Raw genomic sequence first — 18,003 nt, 5'->3', positions numbered from 1 at the left:
CGGACATTAACTGCCAGGTATCTATGGAGGGTACCGTGAGGCGCCTTGTGATTTTTAGAATAAAATTTTGGAAGTTTGTTTACTTAGGCAATGAAAAACATTACTAAAAGAATGAATTTTTTATGAATATTTATTTAAGACTATTTGAGAATTCAATACTTTTTCAACTTGAGCTGATTGTTGTTATCACTTCCCTCAGTGCAGCATTACCAATTTGTTTAACAACAATGTATTTAAAATTAAGGAATAAAAAAACTCCCCACTTTAAATTCTTATGATACAAAAAAAAAATGTAAAACCTTAACTATGTTAAAATTAGTTTTAAAGAATAAAAAAAATTAAAAACAAAAAAACCAACTCCCACAATGAAAAAAAGAAGAAAATTTTCCAAAAATGAAAACAAACTGAAAAAAAAGAAAAATTTGTTTTTAGTATCAGTTTAGTAAACGTTATACAGTTAAGAAAAATCCCGATAAGAAAGAAACTTATATTGAAACCGAAAAAAAACAAATTTGTTGTTATTAAATATAAAGAAAAAAAAACATAATTAAATTATAAAAAAAAAATCCCAAATTGTTAAAAAGTATTAAATTCCAAATTTCTAAAAACAAAAGCAAACGAACATTTCCGCCATTAACTCCTTAAACAAAAAGAAAAAAACTTGAAACAAAAATCACAACTAATAAAAAAAATCTTTGTAATTGTAAATTTCCAATATTTATTCATCATTTTCTCATTCGTTTTCAATACTATTTCCTTTATACTCAAACCAACTACAAAAAAATACCCAAAAAAAATAACAAATCGAAACCTAAAACATGTTGAATAAATTGAACTTCTTTTGGAAGAAACCAAATCATAAAATGAAACCTAACGAACCTATACCCTAAATCAAATACCCACTTTTGTTATAAAATCTGCCTAAAATTGGTAAATAAATAAAATGCTGAAAATTTATAAAAAAAAAGAAAACAACACTAATTGCTGAATGATATGAAATGACACTGGAGGTAATAAGTATTTGGTAGTCGCAGGGTTTGTACCAGAGCAAAAATCATCGGAAACCCCTTATTATGACCTTTGAAATTCTGAATGATTCCCGAGGTTTAAGAACAAGATTGTCTAGGTCCTTGAACACTGAAATCACAAAAAAATTAGTTAACAAGAGGATTAAAAATTCTGAACGGGAACATGGGGTAAGGGGGTAACCTTTGGAAAATTTTCAATTTGTAATGCGAACAAATTTCTGAGTTGAATATGCAGCTTTGAACTTTAAATGAGGGTTGACGCAACTACTGTGTTGTTTCCTTGAAAAACAAGCTCATAATCGCATAAAAAAACCTTAAAACGAGTTATTTTAGGCCTACAATTTTCAGGTCGAAAACGCTGTAGATCCTGCATTTTTCGAATTCAGAAAATTTTGCAGCATTCCGTAGTTCAAAATACCCAGACGAATCGCATAATAAATAAAATTCCTTAAAATTTAACATTTTATTTTTTTGCATTTTTTTAGCAAAGGGGGTAACCCTTGGAAAATTTTCAATTTTTAATGCGAAAAAGTTTTTAAGTTGAATATGCAGCTTTGAAGTTTAAGAAAAAAAATGAGGGTTAGAGCAACTCCTGTGTTGTTTCCTCAAAGAACAACCTCAAATCGCATAAAGAAAACGTTAAAATCAATTTATTTTCGGCCATAAATTTTCAGGTTATTTTCAAGGTCGAAAACACTGTAGCTCTTACATTTTTTCGAATTCACAAAATTTTGCAGCATTTCGTAGTTCGAAATACCCAGGCGAATTGTATAATAAATAAAATTCCTTAAAATTTTACATTTTATTTTTTTTTGCATTTTTTTAGCAAAGGGGGTAACCCTTGGAAAATTTTCAATTTTTAATGCGAAAAAGTTTTTGAGTTGTATATGCAGCTTTGATGTTTAGGGCAAAAAAATGAGGGTTAGAGCAACTCCTGTGTTGTTTCCTCGAAAAACAACCTCAAAATCGCTTCAAAAATCGTTAAAATCGATTTATTTTTGACCTACAATTTTCAGGTTGTTTTCAAGGTCGAAAACGCTGTAGCTCCTGCATTTCTTCGAATGCAGAAAATTTTGCAGCATTTCGTAGTTCGAAATTCCCAGACGAATCGTATAATAAATAAAATTCTTTTAAATTTAACATTTTTTTTTTTTTTGTATTTTTTTGCAAAGAGGGTAACCATTGGAAAATTTTCAATTTTTAATGCGAAAAAGTTTTTAAGTTGTATATGCAGCTTTGATGTTTAGGGCAAAAAAATGAGGGTTAGAGCAACTCCTGTGTTGTTTCCTCAAAGAACAACCTCAAATCGCATAAAGAATACGTTAAAATCAATTTATTTTCGGCCATAAATTTTCAGGTTATTTTCAAGGTCGAAAACACTGTAGCTCTTACATTTTTTCGAATTCACAAAATTTTGCAGCATTTCGTAGTTCGAAATACCCAGACGAATCGTATAATATATAAAATTCCTTAAAATTTAACATTTTATTTTTTTGCATTTTTTTGCAAAGAGGGTAACCTTTGGAAAATTTAAAATTTTTGATGCAAAAAAATTCTTGAGTTGAATATGCAGCTTTGATGTTTCGGGCAAAAAATGAGGGTTAGCGCAACTCCTGTGTTGTTTCCTCGAAAAACAAGCTCAAAATCGCATCAAAAAATCGTAAAATCGATTTATTTTAGGTCGACGATTTTCAGGTTAGTTTCAAGTTCGAAAAAGCTGTAGCTCCTGCATTTCTTCGAATGCAGAAAATTTTGCAGCTTTTCGTAGTTCGAAATTCCCAGACGAATCGTATAATAAATAAAATTCCTTTAAATTTAACATTTTATTTTTTTTGTATTTTTTTTAGGAAAGGGGGTAACCCTTGAAAATTTTAAATTTTTGAGGCAAACAAATTCTTGAGCATTTTTATTTATTATTGAGCATGAGTTATTTATTACTCAATAACTCATGCTCACGAAACCAACAATGTTTTGCCCATTTTCCCGTTCAGAGTTTTTCATCCTCTTGTTAACTAATTTGGTTTTTGTGATTTCAGCGTTTAAGGAGCTAGACGCACACAGGAATCTCATTAGAACAACATAAGTTTTGCAGCATTGCTGATTTTAATACCCACCACCGAAGGACGGGTGTTTATTCATTTTGCCATTCCATTTATAACTCATCAAAACATCTATTTCCGACCCTTTTAAGTACATGTATTTCCCCGTTTGCTAAAAAAATGCTCAAAAATTTGTTTGCCTCAAAAATTTTAGATTTTGCAAAGGTTACCCCCTTGCTAAAAAAAAGCAAAAAAATAAAATGTTAAATTTTAGGGAATTTTATTTATTATACGATTCGTCTGGGAATTTCGAACTACGGAATGCTGCCAAATTTTCTGAATTCAGAAAAATGAAAGAGCTACAACGTTTTCGACCTTGAAAATAAGCTGAAAATTGCAGACCTAAAATAAATCGATGTTAACGTTTTCTTTATGCGATTTTGATCTTGTTTTTCGAGGAAACAACACAGGAGTTGCGCCAACCCTCATTTTTTGCCCGAAACATCAAGCTGCATATTCAACACAAAAATTTTTTCGCATCAAAAATTTAAAATTTTCCAAGGGTTACCTTTGCTAAAAAAAAATGCAAAAAAATAAAATGTAAAATTTGAAGGAATTTTATTTATTATACGATTCGTCCGGGAATTTCGAACTACGAAATGATGCAAAATTTTCTGAATTCGAAAAAATTAGGGAGCTATTGCGTTTTCGACCTGGAAAATGACCTCAAAATTTTAGGCCTAAAATAAATCGATTTGTAACGTTTTCTTTATGCGATTTTGAGGTTGTTTTTCGAGGAAACAACATAGGAGTTGCGCCAACCCTCATTTTTTAGCCTTAAACTTCAAAGCTGCATATTCAACTCAAAAACTTTTTCGCATCAAAAATTTAAAATTTTCCAAGGGTTACCCCCTTTCTAAAAAAAATTAAAAAAAAAATAAAATGTAAAATTTTAAGGAATTTTATTTATTATACGATTCGTCTGGGAATTTCAATCTACGGAATGATGCAAAATTTTCTGCATTCGAAAAAATGAAGGAGCTACACCGTTTTCGACCTTGAAAATAACCTGAAAATTGTCGACCTAAAATAAATCGATTTTAACGATTTTTCGATGCGATTTTGAGCTTGTTTTTCGAGGAAACAACACAGAAGTTGCTCTAACCCTCATTTTTTTGCCCTAAACATCAAAGCTGCATATACAACTTAAAAACTTTTTCGCATTAAAAATTGAAAATTTTCCAAGGGTTACCCCGTTTGCTAACAAACGTGCAAAAAAAATAAGATGTTAAATTTTAAGGAATCGTATTTATTATACAATTCGTCTGAGAATTTCGAACTACGAAATTTTCTGAATTCGAAAAAATGAAGGAGCTACAGCGTTTGCGACCTTAAAAATGACCTGAAAATTGATGACCTAAAATAAATCGATTTTTACGATTTCTTTATGCGATTTTGAGGTTGTTTTTTGAGGAAACAACAAAGGAGTTGCGCCAACCCTCATTTTTTGCCCTAAACATCAAAGCTCCATATTCAACTCAAAAATTTTTTTCGCATCAAAAAATTAAACTATTCCAAGGGTTACCCCCTTTGATAAAAAAATGCAAAAAAAACAAAATGTTAAATTTTAAGGAATTTTATTTATTTTACGATTCGTCTGGGAATTTCGAACTACGAAATGCTGCAAAATTTTCTGAATTCCAAAAAATGAAGGAGCTACAGCGTTTTCGACCTTGAAAATAACCTGAAAATAGTAGGCCGATAATAAATCGATTTTAAGGATTTCTTTGTGCGATTTTGAGCTTGTTTTTCGAGGAAACAACACAGGAGTTGGGTCAAAACTCATTTTTTGCACTAAACATCAAAGCTGCATATTAAACTCAAAATTTTTTTCGCATCAAAAATTGGAAATTTTCAAAGGTTACCCCCTTTGCTAAAAAAAGTGAAAAAAAATAATATGTAAAATTTTAAGGAATTTTATTTATTATGCGATTCGTCTGGGAATTTCGAACTACGAAATGCTGCAAAATTTTCTGAATTCGAAAAAATGAAGGAGCTACAGCGTTTTCGACCTTGAAAATAACCTAAAAATTGTAGGCCTAAAATAAATCGATTTTTACGATTTAGCATTTTAAGACAATCTAGCTATGTCCGTTCGTCTGTATGTGTTGAAGTATTGAACAGCCAGACCATATCTTAATATGGGCCTCTTATAGACCGATGTCTCTATTATAGGTATTCAGGCCATAAAAGGCGCATTATTTCGTGCAGTGAGTTGTATGAAGCCCCTAATACACTCTTGCCGATAATGGTCTAGATCGAACCGAAATGTGCTAAAACTGTATATTGACCGATCTGCCGAATAAAATGTAGGGTTCATAAGGCGTAGGACAGCCGTTATCTAAGGCGTTGGGTTGTCGCTACATCGATATCACAATGCATAAATTATGTATTTTTTTTTTTTTTGGGATTTTTGAGCATTATACAGCAAATATTATGGAAATTGGATCACAAACAAAGATTTTGCAGCGACAACAAATTTTCGAAATACCGAGGTGATAAATTTTGGGTGGCCTGCCAAAATGCGCCCAGACAACCTAGGGCCTTGAAATTATGCACATGATCTCGCTAACACCTAAGATGTAATCATTCCAAAGAGATATATTTACCCGTTCCCACAGGGCATATTTGTATACCCTCCACCACAGGATGGTCCGTCCGTCTGTCTGACCGTCAGTTTATCCGTCCGTTTGTCGAAAGCACGCTAACTTTTGAAGGAGTAAATCTAGCAGCTTGAAATTTTGCACAAATACTTCTTATTAGTGTAGGTCGGTTGGGATTGTAAATGGTCGAAATCGGTCCATGTTCTTATATATCTGCCATATAAACCGATCTTGGGTCTTGACTTCCTGAGCTTTTAGAAGGCGCAAATCTTATCCGATTTGGCTGTAATTTTGCACGTGGTGTTTTTGTATCACCTCCAACATTTGTGCGAAGTATGGTCCAAATCGGTCCATAACCTGGTATAGCTGCCCTATAAACCGATCTTGGGTCTTGACTTCTTGAGCCTCTTGAGTACGCAATTCTTATCCGATTGGAATGAAATTTTGCACTACATGTTTTGTTATGATGTCCAACAACTGTGCCAAGTCTGGTTCAAATCGGTCCATAACATAATATAGCTGTCATATAAACCGATCTTGGGTCTTGACTTCTTGAACCTCTAGAAGGCGCAATTCTTATCCGATTTGAATGAGTTTTTGCACGAATATTTTGTTATGATATCCAACAACTGTGCTAAGTATGGTTCAAATCGGTCCCTAACCTGATATAGCTGCCATATAAACCGATCTGGGGTCTTGACTTCTTGACCCCCCAGACGGCGCAATTATTATCCGATTTAGCTGAAATTTTGCATGAGGTCTTTTGTTATAACTTTCAACAACTGTGCTAAGAATGGTTTAAATCGGTTCATAACCTGATATAGCTGCCATATAAACCGATCTGGGATCTTGACTTCTTGAGCCTCTACAGGTCGCAATTATTATCCGATTTGCCTGAAATTTTGTACGACGGATCCTCCATGACCATCAACATACGTGTTTATTATGGTCTGAGTCGGTCTATAGCCCGAAACAGCTCCCATATAAAACGATCGCTCTATTTTACTTCTTGTTTTTTTTTTTGATTTTCTCCTAGTGTGCGGTCTGGCGAATGCAACACAGAACTGATCTTGTCATTGAAATATGGATCCCTTGCCGGGAGAACACTCTTCTAGCAAAAAATAATATTTTACGATCTCGTACGAGGGTTGCCTTTTATATTTCGGGATTGGACAAGCCTTGTGTTGCAATCAGCCAATTGACAGCTCTATCGTATAGCTTGACATTTTTGTCAGAACGTTTTGATACACGAGCGCTTTTTGTATTGCTTACAGTAACTTTAAAGATTCATCTCTCCCAAAAATTTTTTTATAACTTTGGACGTAGATTAACACAACAACATTGCATCGATGAACTTAATTCGAGCACCAGTGTTTATCGACGGTATGGTGAATTCAACCGAGGTCGTAGTTCACTCCAAGACGAATCAATTGAAATGCTCCAAAAATATTAAACAACCGGATTTTTTAACACTCAAAACATCGATTTAATGAGTCATCCGCCGTATAGTCCTGTTTTGGCACCAAATGACTTCTTTTTATTCCCGTGCGTAAAAAATAATATCAGTGGTCAACGTTTCCCGACACCTAATGAAGCGGTTGATGCGTTCGGAATGCATGGAAAATATCGCGAAAACTGAATACAGTACCAGCCTTTAGAACGAAAATAATTTCTTTATGACTTGTTTAGTTCACCTTCGAGTTGAGCTAAATGATCGAAGTTTATTTATTGAAATAGGAAATTAATGTCAAAGGACACCACACACCAAGCATAGTGTATGGAATCCTGGTATTTACTTGGTCGCCAGCAGAGTTACTTTGTAACGATCGTTTGACCCCAATTTTACATAAAAATTATAACGCGATTCAAGCGCTTAGTCATTCGGAGGGTACAGCATATAAAGTTGGTAAGTATAGATTCAATTCTTATATAAAAAAAATAATTTTAACATGTAATAGCATACAAAGTTCGGCCGGGCCGAATATTGAGAACCCATCACCATGGATTCTGCTAAAATATGGAAGCTATATCTGGTTATAGAACGATTTTGACGTGGTGTTTTGGCATCATTTCCAACAACTGTGTCAAGTATGGTTCAAATCGGTTTATAATCTGGTATAGCTGCCATATAAACCGATCTAGGATCTTGACTCTTGAGCCTCCAGAGGGCGTAATTATTATCCGATTTGGCTGAAATTTGGTTTTTCCATGATCTTCAACATACGTGCCAAATATGGTCTGAATCGGTCTATCTAGCCTGGTACAGCTCCTATATAAACCGATCTCTGTACTTTACTTTTTGAACCCCTAAAGGGCACAATTTTTACTCGAATAGGCAGAAATTTTACACAATGACTTCTACTATGGTCTCGAACATTCAATTCAACTTTATATAGTTCCAAAGCTATAAAAATTCTTTTCTTTCATCCTTTGTTTGCCTAAAAAGAGATACCGGGAAAAGAACTCGACAAGATTCAGCCCGGCCGAACTTAGCAAGCTTTTACTTGTTCTTTTTTTTTATCATGCTCCATCCATTTGATCTTAGTATCGAGATTCATAAGAGACCAAGGACACTGCCTTGTGGAACACCTGCTTTTTATGGCTTATGGCTGGAATATTCATTATGTAGTTGTACACGAAAGTAGCGATCGTTCAAATAGGATTTTAGAGTTTTATAGAACTGAGTAGGTAGATCCTTATGGAGCTTGAACAATAAACCTTGGTGCCAGACTTTATCGAAAGCTTGCCAAATGTCGAGAAATGCGGCTGTACAAACTTCTTTATTTTTCAATGCTTTTTCAGAAACTTCAACGATTCTGTGAACTTGTTGAAACCAAATTGGTGACCGGGTATAAGTTGCCTACTTTCAATTGTCGGCTGAAGTCTTTTCAGAAGAATATTTTAAAATATCTTTGAAATCACTGGAAGAAGTCATATGGGCCTAGTTAGTTAGTTAGTGGGTTTTCAGCTTCAACTGGCAAACCATCAGCACCTCCTGCATCGTTGTTTTACGAGCGGAATATTTTTTGTTTTTCATTAATTCTAGCGATAACGAAAGAGTGACCCTCGACATAATACCAACGTCAGGTATTACAGGCGCTTTCTGTGGGGTGCCTTGGCCACCGATACTAAAGGGTGATTTTTTTGAGGTTAGGATTTTCATGCATTAGTATTTGACAGATCACGTGGGATTTCAGACATGGTGTCAAAGAGAAAGATGCTCAGTATGCTTTGACATTTCATCATGAATAGACTTACTAACGAGCAACGCTTGCAAATCATTGAATTTTATTACCAAAATCAGTGTTCGGTTCGAAATGTGTTCAAATTTTGACAAATTTTGTTCAGCGATGAGGCTCATTTCTGGTTGAATGGCTACGTAAATAAGCAAAATTGCCGCATTTGGAGTGAAGAGCAACCAGAAGCCGTTCAAGAACTGCCCATGCATCCCGAAAAATGCACTGTTTGGTGTGGTTTGTACGCTGGTGGAATCATTGGACCGTATTTTTTCAAAGATGCTGTTGGACGCAACGTTACGGTGAATGAACACATTTCGAACCGAACACTGATTTTGGTAATAAAATTCAATGATTTGCAAGCGTTGCTCGTTAGTAAGTCTATTCATGATGAAATGTCAAAGCATACTGAGCATCTTTCTCTTTGACACCATGTCTGAAATCCCACGTGATCTGTCAAATACTAATGCATGAAAATCCTAACCTCAAAAAAATCACCCTTTATACGTGTTTAAGGCGTCCCCTGAGAGAACTAAAAAAAAACAAGTAAAAAGGCGTTAAGTTCGGCCGGGTCGAACTTTGGATACCCGATCTGTGCCATATTGCAGAAGTATGTCAAGGGGCTTAACATAACTCACTGTCCCGAATTTCGGCGACATCGGATAATAAATGCGCCTTTTATGGGCCCAAAACCTATAACCGAGAGATCGGTCTATATGTCAGCTATATCCAAATCTTTACCGATCTGTGCCATATTGCAGAACAATGTCAAGGGGCTTAACTTAATTCACTGTCCCAAATTTCGGCGACATCGGATAATAAATGCGCCTTTTATGGGCCCAAAACCTTAAATCGAGTGATCGGTCTATATGGCAGCTATATCCAAATCTGAACCGATCAGGGCCAAATTAAAGAAAGATGTGGAAGGACCTAAGACAACACACTGTCCCAAATTTCAGCAAAATGGGATATTAAATGTGGCTTTTAGGGACACATGACCCTAAATCGGAGAATCGGTTTATATGGCAGCTATATCCAAATCTGGACCGATCTAGGCCAAATTGCAGAAGGGCCCAACACAACTTACTGTCCCAAATTTTAGCCAAATCGGATAATAAATGTGGCTTTTATGGGCCCAAAACCTTAAATCAAGGGATTGGTCTATATTGCAGCTATGTCCAAATCTGATCCGATCAGAGCCAAATTGAAGAAAGATGTCGAAGGGAACAAGACAACTCACTGTCCCAAATTTCAGCGAAATGGGATATTAAATGTGGCTTTTAGGGACATATGACCCTAAATCGGAGAATCGGTTTATATGGCAGCAATGTCCAAATCTGGACCGATCTGAGCCAAATTGACGAAGGATGTCAAAGGGCCTAACACAACTCACTGTCCCAAATTTCAGCAAAATCGCATAATAAATGTCGCTTTATGGGCCTAAGACCCTTAATCGGCGGATCGGTCTATATGACAGATATATCCAAATCTTAACCGATCTGAGCCAGATTAAAGAAGAATATCAAAGGGCCTTAAACAACTCACTGTCCCAAATTTCAGCAAAATCGGATAATAAATGTGGCTTTTATGGGTCTAAGACCTTAAATCGGAGGATCGGTCTATATGGCAGCAATGTCCAAATTTGGACCGATCTGGGCCAAATTGAAGAAGGATGTCGAAGTGCCTAACACAAATCACTGTCCCAAATTTCAGCAAAATCGGATTAAAAATGTGGCTTAGGCCCATAAACCTAAGACCCTAATTTGGAGGATCGGTCTAAATGGGGGCTATATCAAGATATAGTCCGATATAGCCCATCTTCGAACTTAACCTGCTTATGGACATAAAAAGAATCTGTGCAAAGTTTCGGCCCAATATCACTTTTTTTAAAGACTGTAGCGTAGACAGACGGACGGACATGGCTAGATCGTCTTAGATATTTACGCTGATCAAGAATATATAAACTTTATAGGGTCGGAAATGGATATTTCGATGTGTTGCAAACGGAATGGCAAAATGAATATACGCCATCTTTCGGTGGTGGGTATAATAACTAAAAGTGGTTTTTATACCCACCCCCATGGGATAGGGGGTATACTAATCTAGTCATTCCATTTGTAACACCTCGAAATATTGATCTAGACCCCATAAAGTATATATATTCTGGAATGTCTCGACATTCTAATTCGATGTAGCCATGTCCGTCCGTCTGTCCTCTGTCTTACGAAAGCACGCTAACTTTCGAAGGAGTAAAGCTAGACGCTTGAAATTTTACACAAATACTTTTTATTAGTGTAGGACAATTGGTATTGTAAATGGGCCAAATCAGTCCATGTTTTGATATAGCTGCCATATATACCGATCTGGAATCTAGACTTCTTGAGGCACTAGAGGACGCAATTATTATCCGATTTAGCTGAAATCTTGCATAAGGTGTTTTATTATGACTTCCAACAACTGTGCTGAGTATGATTCAAATTGGTTCATAACCTGATATAGCTGCCATATTAACCTATCTGGGGTCTTGACTTCTTGAGGCACTAGAGGACGCAATTATTATCCGATTTAACTAAAATTTTGCACGTAGTGTTTTGGTATCACTTTCAATAACTGTGCCAAGAATAGTTCAAATCGGTCCATAACCTGATATAGCTGCCATATAAACCGATCTGGGGTCTTTACTTCTTGAGCCTCTAGAGGACGCAATTCTTATCCGACTTAACTGAAATTTTGCACATAGTGTTTTGATATCACTTCCAACATTTATGCGAAGTATGGTATATATCGGTCCATAACTTGGTATAGCTGGCATATAAACCGATCTTGGATCTGGACTTCTTGAGCCTCTAGAGGGCGCAATTCTCGTCCAAGTTGGCTGAAATTTTGCACGTAGTGTTTTTGTATCACTTTCAATAACTGTGTTAAGTATGATTCAAATCGGTCCATAACCTGATATAGCTGCCATATAAACCTATCAGGGGTCTTGACTTCTTGAGGCACTAGAGGACGCAATTATTATCCGATTTAACTGAAATTTTGCACGTAGTGTTTTGGTATCACTTTCAATAACTGTGCCAAGAATAGTTCAAATCGGTCCATAACCTGATATAGCTGCCATATAAACCGATTTGGGGTCTTGACTTCTTGAGCCTCTAGAGGACGCAATTCTCATCCGACGACTAACTGAAATTTTGCACATAGTGTTTGGATATCACTTCCAACATTTATGCGAAGTATGGTATAAATCGGTCCATAACTTGGTATAGCTGCCATATAAACCGATCTTGGATCTGGACTTCTTGAGCCTCTAGAGGGCGCAATTCTCGTCCAAGTTGGCTGAAATTTTGCACGTAGTGTTTTGGTATGGCTTTCAATAACTGTGTTAAGTATGATTCAAATCGGTCCATAACCTGATATAGCTGCCATATAAACCGATCTGGGGTCTTGACTTCTTGAGCCTCTAGAGGACGCAGTTATTATCCAATTTGGCTGAAATTTTGCATGAGGTGTTTTGTTATTACTTTAAACAACTGTGCTAAGAATTGTTCAAATCGGTGCTTAACCTGATATAGCTGCCATATAAACCGATATGGGGTCTTGACTTCTTGAGCCTCTAGAGGGCGCAATTATTATCCGATTTAGCTGAAATTTTGTACAACGGCTTCTCTCATGATCTTTAACATATGTGTCGAAAATGGCATGAATCGGCTTATAGCCTGATACAGCTCCCATATAAATCGATCTCTCTATTTTACTTCTTCAGGCCCTAAAGTGCGCAATTCTTACTAGATTGGGCTGAAACTTTACACAATGACTTCTACTATGGTCTCCAATATTCAGTTCAATTATGGTCCGAAATGAACCATAACATGATATTGTTCCAATAACATAGCAATTGTTTTCTTTTATCCTTTGTTTGCCCAAAACGAGATACCGTGGCAAGAGTTCGACAAATGCGATCCATGGTGGAGGGTATATAAGATTCGGCCCGGCCGAACTTAGAATGCTTTTACTGATTTATTTTTATTTTGATTACTTGTTCTTGTTTTGCGAAGGAATAGTTTTCCGATTTTCGATACAACAGATGATCAGATGACAATTCTTCTCTAATATTCTTCATGTGACGTTGCCAACTTTATTCGTCCAATTGTCAATATGCAAATGAAAACCCTATAGATGGCGCTTTTGAAGTCACTGTTGAAGTGACTTCAAAAGTACAATACCAAGCATTTGTAACAGATGTTATTTCCATTTCTTTAGAACAATCTTTGTGTGTTTAAGCATAATGCTGTTCTAAATTGTAAGGGTGAAATTGTAAAGTATCATTTTATAGTGTTGAATATTTTAATTTGAATTCTAATGAGAATATTAAAAAGATTTCTTTATCCATCCTTACAGTATTTTCCATTATTTCAACATTGTGAAACTGCTCAACAATGAGAAGTCGCTTAAGTGGGTACTAGACGATATGTATTCTCATATGCAGCAACTCTGGAAGTTGTACACATCGTATGAAACATATATGTAAAACATTTAAGATTAAATTCGGATTATGGATAAATCTGCCATTTTTATTCGATGAAAGCAAGCTCTTTTTTCATCGAAGAAAAGACATATGATAAATACCTGTCGTTTAAAAGCACCTTTGACTCGACTATTCCTTATTATTGATTACCTCCAGTGCTTACCAATCATTGTATATTAAAAAAAACCCTTAAATTTTTAAAAGATTATATGGCACTGCTTTTTTCCCTATAAAACAACACCCACATATTTAAATCAGATATGGAACACTATTTTATAAAAGCAAAAAAAAATTAATTGCAACAAAAACAATAAATAAAAGAATACAAACTGCTATAAATGCACCCACAAAAAGCCTGATAGTTGATAAAAAAAAAACCAAGAAATCTTTTGGACTAAATATTAGTAAAATTGCAATTCTAGCTATTCCTGTCAACCTTTTCACACAAAAAAGAGATTTTACACTACAACTATTATATTTACATATATGTGCAACAACAGAGCTTAGAAATATTTTGGCATAGAGTTTGAAAACAAAGCAAAAATTGCCGAATTATGTTGAAGTTTGGAAAAATCCACATTTTTCAAACCGAGTATTAGTTGTTTATTTAAACTCAGGGATTCATTTCAATAACAGAGAACGAAAACAATCTGATGATTACTTAGCAAATTCCTAATTTATAAAAAAAAAAAAAAAAAAAAAAATAAAGCTGAAGGATCCTTAGCAAAAGTTAGAAAAGCATAAGCCAATATTATGAAAGAATTTCACATTTAGCGGTAAGTTTTTATACCCTCCACCATAGGATGGGGGTATACTAATTTCGTCGTTCTGTTTGTAACTACTCGAAATATTCGCCTGACACCCCATAAAGTATATATTTTCTTGATCATCGCGACATTTTATGTCGATCTAGCCATGTCCGTCCGTCTGTTCGTCCGTCCGTCCGTCCGTCCGTCCGTCTGTCTGTCTGTCGAAAGCACGCTAACTTCCGAAGGAGTAAAGCTAGCCGCTTGAAATTTTGCACAAATACTTCTTATTATTGTAGGTCGGTTGGTATAGTAAGTGGGCCATATCGGTCCACGTTTTGATATAGCTGCCATAAAAACCGATCTTGGGTCTTGACTTCTTGAGCCTCTAGAGGGCGCAATTCTTATCCGATTTGAATGAATTTTGGCACGACGTGTTTTGTTATGATAGCCAATAACTGTGCCAAGTATGGTTCATATCGGTTCATAACCTGATATAGCTGTCATAAAAACCGATCTTGGGTCTTGACTTCTTGAGCCTCTAGAGTGCGCAATTCCTATCCGATTGGAATGAAATTTTGCACAACGTGTTTTCTTCTGATATCCAACAACTGTGCCAAGTATGGTTCAAATTGGTCCATAACCTGATATAGCTGGCATATAAACCGATCTTGGGTCTTGACTTCTTGAGCCTCTAGAGTGCGCAATTATTATCCGATTTGAATGAAATTTTGCATGACGTATTTTATTCTCACTTTCAACAACTGTATCAAATAAGGTTCAAATCGGTTCATAACCTGATATAGCTGTCATATAAACCGATCTGGGATCTAGACTTCTTGAGCCTCTAGAGGTCGCAATTATTATCCGATTTGCCTGAAATTTAGTACGACGGATTCTCTCATGACCATCAACATACGTGTTTAATATGGTCTGAATCGGTCTATAGCCCGATACAGCTGCCATATAAATCGAAATCTCTATTTTACTTCTTGAGCACCCAAAGGGCGCAATTCTTATTCGAATTGGATGACATTTTACACAGGTCTCCAACATATAATTTAATTGTGATCCAAACCGGACCATATATTGATATCGCTCTAATAGCAGAGCAAATTTTTCCATACATCCTGTTTTGCTTAAGAAGCGATGCCGGGAAAAGAACTCGACAAATGCGATCCATGGTGGAGGGTATATAAGATTCGGCCCGGCCGAACTTAGCACGCTTTTACTTGTTTTTTTTTTCTCTCTCGTTTGGGACGAGCTCAATGATCGTAGAGGCAAATGGAAAAGGAAAGCCAAAGATAGCAACCCGCAGATCGATCCTCCGATTTAGGGTCTTAGACCCATAAAAGCCACATTTATTATCCGATTTTACTGAAATTTGGGACAGTGGGTTGTGTTAGGCCCTTCGACAACCTTCGTCAATTTGGCTCTGATCGGATTAGATTTGGATATAGCTACCATATAGACCGATCCCTTGATTTAAGGTTTTGGGCCCATAAAATGCGCATTTATTATCCGATTTTGTTGAAATTTGGGACAGTGAGTTATGTTAGACCCTTCGACAACCTTCGTCAATTTGGCTCAGATTGGTCCAGATTTGGTTATAGCTGCCATATAGACCGATCCCCCTATTTAGGATTTTAGGCCCATATAAACCACATTTATTATCCGATTTTGTTGAAATTTGGGGCAGTGAGTTATGTTAGGCCCCTAGACATCCTTCGTTAATTTGGCCTGGATTGGTCCTGATTAGGTTATAGCTGCCATATAGACCGATCCTCCGACTTAGGGTCTTAGGCCCATAAAAGCCACATTTATTAACCGATTTTGTTGAAATTTGGGACAGTGAGTTGTGTTAGGCCCTTCGACATCCTTCGTTAATTTGGCTCAGATCGGTTCAGGTTTGGATATAGCTGCCTTATATACCGATTCTCCTATTTAGGGTCTAAGGCCCATAAAAGCCACATATATTATCTATTTTGCTGAAATTTGGGACAGTGAGTTGTGTTAGGCCCTTCGACATCCTTCGTTAATTTGGCCCGGATTGGTCCAGATTTGGTTATAGCTGCCATATAGACCGATCTTCCGACTTAGGGTCTTAGGCCCATAAAAGCCACATTTATTATCCGATTTTGCTGAAATTTGGGACAGTGAGTTGTGTTAGGCCCTTCGACATCCTTCTTCAATTTCACTCAGAACGGTCCAGATTTGGATATAGGTGCCATATAGACCGATCCCTTGATTTTAGGTTTTGGGCCCATAAAATGCGCATTTATTATCCGATTTTGCTGAAATTTGGGACAGTGAGTTAAGTGAAGCCCCTTGACATACTTCTGCAATATGGCACAGATCAGTAAAGATTTGGATATAGCTGCCATATAGACCGATCTCTCGGTTTTAAGTTTTGGGGCCGTAAAAAGCGCATTTATTATCCGATGTCGCCCCAATTTGGGACAGTGAGTTGTGTTAGGCCCTTCGACTTCGTTCTTCCATTTCACTCACATCGGTCCAGATTTGGATATAGCTGCCATATAGACCGATCGCTCGATTTAAGGTTTTGGGCCCATAAATGGCGCATTTATTATCCGATTTTACTGAAATTTGGGACAGAGAGTTACGTTAAGCCCCTACACATATTTCTGCAATATGGCACAGATCAGTAAAGATTTGGATATAGCTGCCATATAGACCGATCTCTCGGTTTTAAGTTTTGGGGCCGTAAAAAGCGCATTTATTATCCGATGTCGCCCCAATTTGGGACAGTGAGTTGTGTTAGGCCCTTCGACTTCGTTCTTCAATTTCACTCACATCGGTCCAGATTTGGATATAGCTGCCATATAGACCGATCGCTCGATTTAAGGTTTTGGGCCCATAAATGGCGCATTTATTATCCGATTTTACTGAAATTTGGGACAGAGAGTTACGTTAAGCCCCTACACATATTTCTGCAATTTGGTCTACATCGATCAAGATTTGCATATAGCTGCCATATAGACCGATATCTCGATTTAAAGTCTTGGCCCCCAAAAAGGCAAATTTATAATCCGATTTAACTGCATTTTGACACATTGACTTATGTTAGGCTGTTCGACATCCATGTTGTATATGGTTCAGATCGGTTTTATAGATATAGCTACTAAAAGGACCAATATTTTGTTATACACAATTGAACAATGATTTTTACTTATTAGTATTTGGTCCAAATCGGATCCTATTTCGATATAACTGCTATGGGACATAAGGTATGCAACTTTCACCTAATTTTGATGAAAGGTGGTTTACATTTATACCCAAGGTTCGGCCCGGCCGGACTTAACACCTTTTTACTTGTTTCCAATGCATTCGAACCCGGGCACACGGAGCAACAGTGAGAGCCATTGCCGTTGCCTTAGCGTTCGAAGCCATCAATACAACTTCCAACAGATGAACAAAATCATGTGTAGTACGAAAGAAGTGTAATTTGTCACAGATAGAATGTCTGTCATTACACAAAAATACATGCATTGGGAAAAATACAGCTAATAATCAGGGTTGTCGGGCTTGTTTAATGTGGTAATTGTGTCATAAAAGTGTTTTCGCTATTTATACGATTCAAATACAACATACCAATGCAAGGCGCTTGAAGCCATCACACCTAATATGGTTGAAAAGTCTTCTCACCAAAGACGAAACGCGTGCCATAGTGGTTGATGTGTGTTGCTATCTTTGGCTTTCCTTTTCCATTTGCATCATCGATCATTGAGCTCGTCTCGAAAGAGAA

The sequence above is a fragment of the Stomoxys calcitrans genome, chromosome 5 (assembly GCF_963082655.1).
Source record: "Stomoxys calcitrans chromosome 5, idStoCalc2.1, whole genome shotgun sequence".
Classification (NCBI taxonomy): domain Eukaryota; kingdom Metazoa; phylum Arthropoda; class Insecta; order Diptera; family Muscidae; genus Stomoxys; species Stomoxys calcitrans.
This window is presented reverse-complemented; position numbering follows the sequence as displayed.